This window comes from Aegilops tauschii, chromosome 4 (assembly GCF_002575655.3).
Source record: "Aegilops tauschii subsp. strangulata cultivar AL8/78 chromosome 4, Aet v6.0, whole genome shotgun sequence".
Classification (NCBI taxonomy): domain Eukaryota; kingdom Viridiplantae; phylum Streptophyta; class Magnoliopsida; order Poales; family Poaceae; genus Aegilops; species Aegilops tauschii.
The window spans coordinates 158,450,585-158,459,536 of NC_053038.3; positions in this window are offsets into that span (position 1 = coordinate 158,450,585).

Sequence of the window (8,952 nt, forward strand, 5' to 3'; positions counted from 1 at the left end):
TCTTGATCTTGGAGTTTTCCATCTCAATTTCTTCCGAACCGGTGTGATTCTTTTCAAGATGATCCTATCATTTTTTTCCATCCGCAAGATCAACTCAAAGTCTTCTCAACGGTATTTGTTTCATCCGTCCCAAGATGCCTTTGTTTTCCCGCCCTCCCACCCATTTTCTTCAAGGACTCAGATTTCTTAATCAAGTATCTATTTTATGGATGTGAGGTCTCCCCATTTTTTTTCCGTCAATGTTCTTATCCGGTGATTCTCAGGAAGATACTAACGGAGCTTCAAGTTCATCATTCTTCGTTCTCTTTCTTCTCCGATGGATTCAATTCATGCTTTGTCGATCATATCCTTCCCTTGTATCAAATGTCTTCTCTTGCCGGTGCACCTCTTAATCATCCACTTCTCGCTATTCAATTGTTCCGGAGTGATGAAGATATCTCAGAAGATTCAAGTTTCCATTATCAATTCGCTCAAGTTCTTTTGAGGATGTTATCTCATTCAAGCCATTTAAATCAACCGGTGCAATCTCCCTTTCAAGTAATCGTTCGAAGGTGTTTCTTTTGAGTGGGCCCTAACCCACAGGTCTTTCCCAGGATCTTACCTGACTCTTCTAATTTTTCCGGAGCTACTCTCAAATTCTTCCCCAAGTTTGACGTAAGAATGAATTATCATCAGTCACATGTCTTCCTCCAAGTTTTTTTCAAATTCTTTTCATCATTGGCTCAACTTCTTCTTCTTTTTTCATTCTCCCGGAGTTTCTCAATAATTTGTGGTGGTGTTTCTTGTCCTCACTCTCGGATTTTGAAGACCGAAGAAGCGCTTCTCTGCAATCATATCTGTTCTTCCAAAGATTCATGGTTCTAGCGTTATGCCATCCTCTCATAATTGTTTTCGATTGTGAGTATTCTTTTCACCCATCCGGAGCAATTCAGGAGTCTTTTTAGTTTGATTCTCCGGAGCCCATCATCTCAGAATTATTCATTCCAGCCTTCAGCTCTCGTTCTACAAATCTTACCGGTGCATCGTTGAAGTATTCTCTAGTCCGTTTGTGATCTCTTCGGTCTCTTCTATCTAATTTTCCCGCAAGTAACTTCGCTCGTTTTCCAATTCTTCCCGGCGATTCATTCTTTATCTTCGTTGATTTTCAGATTCTTACGGTGGTTCATTCAAGATTTCTCTTCCTTCGTTACCATATCAATTTATTCGTTGTTTCAATCCTACCGGTGGTTCGATGAAAACCTTCCCATGTTTGCGCAATATCTATCTTAACCCTTTCTACGAGAATAAGTAGTATACCAAATCCGTTGCTTGTCATCAATTTAAATTGGTGAAGGATAAGCATAATGTAATTCTTACTCTTGTTTCATCCAAATGTTTAATTCCTTATTCCGGAGGTTCATCAAAATTCTTGATTTCATTTGTTCATCTTTCTTTCCGGAGTTCCAAGTTTTTTCTCGGTTATATCATCGCAAAGCTCCATCTAAAAATCATTGCAAGGATTCACCTTGTGTTTTCAACTTCTCTTTCCCTTTATCATCCTTTTTACCGGAGTTCTTCATGGAGGCTCTACATGATGGTTCATCAAGGATTTAATTCCTTCTCGAAGTGTTCATCGAGATTCTTTTCAGAGGAGCTCAAGTATTCTTCATCTTGCATTCCGTAGTGCAATTCTTTCTACCTTATCTTTTGAGATGGTGTTATGTCATTCTTCACAATTTCCCTTCGTGTTTCCTGATTCGCAAGTTGTTAAGAAGGAGATATTTAAACCCATCATTTTCTTCCTTGGAGTTATCTTGGTATAGACTTCACCTAAAGCCTTCCATTGGGAATGTTGCTCATTGTGATGATTACCTATGATCCAAGTTTTTCTTATCACCTCGGTGGCAGAAGCTTTCTATCTTTTCTAGCTCTCAATCAGATCTTTTCCCGTGAGTGGCAGGTCGTCATCTCATAATTTTGAGATGTCTTCCATAAGCCCACATCAAGCTTATCTTTTCTTTGTTGATAATCCAACAACTACGTTCTAGCATTTGTTGTAAGCGTGCTCTCTCAAGATCTTGTTTCCCTCCGTTCATGCCATTCCATTCTTTCATTTCTTCGGAAGCATTGTGTTGTTGCTCTTTTCGTCCCATCATCTTGTTTTGTCAAGACCATGTTTTTTTACTTTGCTTCTCCATTTAACCGGAGTGTCGTGTCCTCTTTTCAAGTTCTTTTCATCTTATCAAGTTTTTCCTTCTCCTTTCAGTCGGAGTGCTGCCCAAATTATATCAATCTTATTCCTTCCCTATCTAGTTTTAACCGGAGTGGTTTTAATATCTATCTTATCACTAAACCTCTTGGTTCTCGTCGTATCCCATCTTCCTCTTTTCTAACGGAGTGTTTTTCAAATTTGTTCATCTTTGTTTTTTCTTTCTTTCAATTTGCTCAACCTCTCAAGGTTCTTTGGTTTCACTCGTTTGTCAAAGAAGCAGCTTAGTTTTACCTCTTCTCTTCCTCTTCCATTTTCGGGACGAGATCCTCTCGTAGTGGTGGAGTGTTGTAACGCCCCGGATGTAACTTGCCATATTTGTAACTCCGACTCTTGCTTTTACCGGAGATGCGATATGAGATTCCCTTCGTGTTTGGGTTTTTGTCTTTCGTTTTGCATTTTGTTCCTGTCATGCATTTCATATCATGTCATCATGTGCATCGCATTTGCATTCGTGTTCGTCTCATGCATCCGAGCATTTTCCCCGTTGTCCGTTTTGCAATCCGACACTACTACTTGCACCGGCGCACCCCTCTTGTCTCTTTTCGTGAGCGGGTGTTAAACGTTCTCGGAATGGACCAATATTTGCCAAGTGGCCTTGGTACACAACCGGTAGACCTCCTGTCAAATTTCGTTCCATTTGGAGTCCGATTGATGCTCCAACGGTTAACCGGGTAACCGCAAAAGCCTCTTTGGTGTTGCAGCCCAACATCCCTCCAAAAAGGCCCAATAACCCATCCAAACCTCTTCCATGTCCTCCCTCAGCGGATCACGACCCTTTGGGCGAAACCTGCACCTCATTTGGACACTCCTAGCTCCCTCTACCTATATAAACACCTCCCCTCCGAAATTCTCAGGCAAACCCTAGCCTTCTCCTCCCTCTCGCCCGGCGGACATGTCCGCGCGCCACCGGACGAAACCCGCCACCGCCCCGCTCCAGTGAGAGCACGCAACGTGGCAGTCTGCCGCCGCCCACCGCCGCCGGCCCGCGAGCCCATAGCGGGCCCGCCGAGCCCATCCGCCGCCGCCCCGCACCCGTATCGATCCTCCCCGCGCGCCCGCGCCTCGTCCACGCCGCCCGAGTCGCGGCTCCGCTCGCCGGCGACCGCGCCCGCCGCCCGCGCCAACCTCCTCCGCCGGCGCCGCCCAGCTCCGCCGCTGCGTGCTCGCCGCGCCGCCGCGCTCCTCCACCTTTGCCTCATCGCCGGTCGTCGTCCCGCCGCCTCCTCCTCGCAGATCCGGGCGGATCCGGCTCCCCCGAGCCCTCTCCGGTGAGTTGCGGCGTCCCCGGCCACCGTCGCCTCCGTCTCCGGCCGTGCTCCGGCGAGAACTCCATCCGCGCCTCAGATTCCGTGCCAACCCTAGATCTGGGCGAGGTCTATTTCTTCCAAGTCCCCGGTTTCCCTAACATTTTAATGCCATGTTTATTGCATCATATCTCCATGATCGTAGCTCCGTTTCATGCATACGATAGAGCAAATTGTTCACTGTGAGATGCTCTTCATTTCAGTCCATTATGGAATGCTTGTTTGAGTTCATCTTGATGCCCTAATCATTGATGCAAGACTGCTATAAAATGTTTACTGCTGCTACTTATCAGATCATGAGGTTTTGTCATTTTTGTTGCATCTGATGTGTGCATCATATGAGCATGAGCTCTACATGTGTTTTGAACTAAAACATGCCATCTTTACAAAGGTGCTTGCCATGTATTTTTGTGAGCTATGTGGTGACTAGCACAAGCATGCAAACTGGGCTTCGTGATGTTGCTGATTTCAGTGACTTGGGATTTTGCCGTGTAAACTTGACGCTACAGTGAGATCCATGCTTGTTTTGAGTATCTTCAGTAAGGGTGTTTTGAACATATGGTTATGCTCTATCCATCCATGCCCCTGTTTCTAACTATGGAGGGCCCCAGCTTGTCTTGTTCTTGCTCTACTTTTGCTATAAAATGTTCCTGGCAGATTGTTTACATGTAAATCAATTTTGCCACGGTTGTTGCTAGTGATACATGCATGCTATGAACTTGCTCTTGCCATGGTTAGCTTCATGAACATGTCATCTTGCTGTTAGTATACTTGTTTTGTCATGCAAGGCCTTGTGATGAGTGGTTTGAGCTCGCAAAGTTGCCTTCATGATGCTGTTTATGCCATGGTCATTTCTGCGAAGTCTGAAACTGTTAATAAAACTTGCCATGTTTACAGTAAGTGCTTTTGTTCCTTTTTGGCTCATGTTCAATAAGGGCTTTTGTTTTATGCATTTAGTAGATTCATGCCATGCCTTGAGTTGCTATGATATGTCCCTCTGGCATGTTGTTTGATTGATGTAAACATGGCTTCTTGATGTTATTTCTGGCATGTTAGTATTTTCACCAAGTCTATGAAGCTGATATCTTTTGCACTTTTTCCATGCTTGTTTGGACCCTCTCTTGTGTGATTTAGCCGTAGCTCAGTGTTCATGTTTTGTCAAGCGTCTTGTGTACATCACTGCCATATGCTTTGTTGTTATGTTGGGGTGTAGTAGCTTAGTTTCTTTTTGCATGCTAAGTGGCATCATGCTGTTAATCACAGTTTTCCACCATCCTTGCTTTGCTTGCCATTTGCAAACCGTGCATCCGTTTCCGGTGATCTTTTTATCGATTTCAACCCAAATCATCTCATGTTTCCAGCGGCATACTTGGATTGCCAAGTTGATTCCTTGTTCATTCTTTTCCTTCCGGAGCACGCATATCCATTGCATATCACATCTCGCATATTATGCCATGCATTGCATCATGTTGCTTGTGCATTGCACCGTGATTGATTGTAGTTCCATTGCTTTTGTTCTTACTTTGGGTAGAGCTGGGAGACGAGTACGTGAACAAGGAACCTGTTGAGAACGCTTACGAGGATCAAGCTTTCGACAACTCTGAGGACTTTGCAGGCAAGATGACCATACCCTCGAAATCACTTCTATCTTTGCTTGCTAGTTTTTTTGCTCTATTGTTATGCCGCGCTACCTACCACTTGCTATATCATGCCTCCCAAATTGCCATGTCAAGCCTCTAACCCACCTTTTCCTAGCAAACCATTGTTTGGCTATGTTACCGCTTTTGCTCAGCCCCTCTTATACCGTTGCTAGTTGCAGGTGAAGATGAAGTTTGTTGCTTGTTGGGACATGGATATGTTGGGATATCACAATATCTCTTATTTACTTTAATGCATCTATATACTTGGTAAAGGGTGGAAGGCTCGGCCTTATGCCTGGTGTTTTGTTCCACTATTGCCGCCCTAGTTTCTGTCATACCGGTGTTATGTTCCTTGATTTTGCGTTCCTTAAGCGGTTGGGTGATAATGGGATCGCCTTGATAGTTCGCCTTGAATAAAACTCCTCCAGCAAGGCCCAACCTTGGTTTTACCATTTGCCACCTAAGCCTTTTCCCTTGGGTTTCACGGACTCAAGGGTCATCTTTATTCTTAACCCCCGGGCCAGTGCTCCTCTTAGTGTTGGTCCAAACTAGAGCACCGTGCGGGACCGTCCCATGGCAACTTGGGTTATGTTGGTACCTATACGCTTAGCTTATCTGGTGTGCCCTGAGAACGGGATATGTGCATCTCCTGTCGGGATTTGTCGGCACAGTCGGGTGGTCTTGCTGGTCTTGTTTTACCATTGTCGAAATGTCTTGTAACCGGGATTCCGAGACTGATCGGGTATTCCCGCGAGAAGGAATATCCTTCGTTGACCTTGAGAGCTTGTGATGGGCTAAGTTGGGACACCCCTGCAGGGTATAAACTTTTGAGATCCGTGCCCGTGGTTATGTGGCAGATGAGAATTTGTTAATATCCGGTTGTAGAGAACATGACACTTGACTTAATTAAAATGCATCAACCGCGTGTGTAGCCGTGATGGTCTCTTTTCGGCGGAGTCCGGGAGGAGAACACGGCCTTGTGTTATGCTTGAACATAAGTAGCTTCAGGATCACTTCTTGATCATTTCTAGCATCTCGACCGTGCGTTGCTTTTCTTCTTGCTCTCATTTGCGTATGTTAGCTACCATATATGCTTAGTGCTTGCGGTAGCTCCACCATTTTCCCCTTTCCTACCCATAAGCTTAAATAGTCTTGATTTCGCGGGTGTGAGATTGTTGAGTCCTCATGACTCACAGATTCTACCAAAACAGTTGCAGGTGCAGACGATACCGGTGCAGGCGATGCTACCGAACTCAAGTGGGAATTCGATGAAGACGTGGTCGTTACTATGTTTCGTTTCCTGATGATCAGTAGTGGAGCCCAGTTGGGACGATCGGGGATCTAGCATTTGGGATTGTCTTCTCGTATTTTGGTGCCGTAGTCGGACCTTGATTGTACTCTGAATGATGTATATTTAATTTATGTATTGTGTAAAGTGGCAATTGTAAGCGAACTCTCTTTATCCCATTCTTGTTCATTACATGGGATTGTGTGAATATGACCCTTCTTGCGACAAAACCTACAATAGTGTTATGCCTCTAATTCGTGCCTCGACACGTGAGAGATATAGCCGCATCGTGGGCGTTACAACAACGCTGTGGGGATGGATGTGGCGGGATAAACGATGCAAACATCGGGGCAACTCCTTGGAGGTGGAGGACGGGGTGGCTGATCCGGCGGGACGACGAGATCGACGCTGGATCCTCATCCGGTGCGGTGGATGAGGGACGGCGAGCTGTTGCGGTGGACGACGTCATCGAGGAAGAGTCTCCGGCTGGGCGGCGGTCGGGAGGCCGATGGAGGAGCGTGGGGTTTCGCGGGTTTTGGAGGCCTCGGTGTACGAATGGGGGGACGAAGGGGAAGGTAGGGGGAGCCATGGCTTAGGACGCGCTTGTCCGAAATGTAGGGTAAGTTAGCAGCGTACCCCCACCAGTTTTGACACCGCGACGTCGATCCGGCATTTCCAGCTGAGGGGTAGAATGGGGTTTCGCCTGTCTGGGTTGCGGGACCGATTTCGGATGAGGAGGGAGTTTTTGCGCGAGTCAAAATTTCGGGATTACAAGGCGCAGAGCGGGTTGATGAGGCGGGAGTTTCAAAGCAAATGACACAAAAGATACTCGAGCTTGAGAATTTCGGGATAACACGGCGCGGATTCCTTATTCGGCAGAACAAACTTAACGTGTACAAAAAACAATTCATACAATACACAAGAGAGTCATGTCGCCTTTTAGTATATTGCTATAGATGTCATTGAAAAAACTACAAGAAAAATGTAAAAAAATCGGGAGAACAAGATTACCCTTTAGAGTACCAAATCGATTCACACTTCCCTCAACAACAACAAAATACAAATTAGTTCCCACCAAAAGAAAGAGTCATGTCCCTTTTTATATGATTACAAATGCCAGGATCTCGAATTTCAAGTTTTGAATCCACGTTATGTTGAATTCGAACATATCGTTAGGTGACCTTGCGGTTTATAATGGATATAGTCCTACATTTTGATCTTCCATCATGTATGAACATTTTACTCCTCCCTATGAACATATATATTGTCGTCTACCATATGGACTAAATTTGAATCAATTTTCCTTATTTGAATATGATTGTTGTCAAGTTATACAATCATATAAATATTATCTTGATAACAAAAAAGCATGCTTATAGCAGTAATCATATTTCACTATGAACTACATGTACCATATCATCTCGAATTCAAATATTTGTATCCATTTTATGTTGAATTCAAATAAGAGTACATTAGTCTAGGTAGCGAGATGTTCGGGATAATCTAAACCATGTTTTCATATGTATATTTTTTGGCTAAATTGGGACAAGTTTTGGTATAAGCTTCTTGCAAAACCGGAGATTCTTTCAACAAGCCTTGTGGTTCCGAGAGGGAATGTGTCACCTTTGTGTGTGAAACGATATATGCTGCCTCCCCCATGATTTTATTTACAAAGGCAACATAGAACTATATGAGTGCCCTGTTAAACTTTGGAATTATTCCGGGTTCGTTTGGCCTTTTTAATACATTAATTGAGTTTTTGGACATTTAATGTGCATAATCCAAATTTGAACTGCAAGCACATGCTCCGGTGCACCAAAGTTGGTTGAATAATCACATGTGTTTCCTTGGGTAAATTTCTAGGTCCCATGAAAGAAATGGGAATTAAATTCAAACATCTTGGCGCCATGACTCGGCCGAGAACATCGAGAAACTTGGTTTTAAAATTCATGTAAATCCAAAACTCGCCTGGAAATCATGAAACTTGGCACGGTGTCATGTCATGGCACTAACATGTTGTGGTAAAAAATTGTACGATTTGGAACAAGTTTTGGTATAAGCTTGTTGCAAACCGGAGCTTCTCTCAAGAAGGCTCATGGTTTTGAGAGGGAACATGTCACCTTTGAGTGTGAAACGATATATGCTGCCCCCCTTGAGTTTCTTTACAGAGGCAAGATAGAACTACATGAGTGCCCTGTTAAATTTTGGAATTATTCCCGGTTTGTTTGTCCTCTTTATACATTAATTGAGTTTCTGGTCATTTAATGTGCATAACTCAAATTTGAACTACAAGCACATGCTCCCGTGCACCAAAGTTGGTTGAAAAATGACATGTGTGTCCTCGGGTCAATTTCTAGGTCCCATGCAAGAAATGGGAATGAATTTCAAACATCTGGGCATCGTGGCTCGACCGAGAACATTGAGAAACATGGTTTTATAATTCTTGTAAATCCAAAACACGCCTGAAAA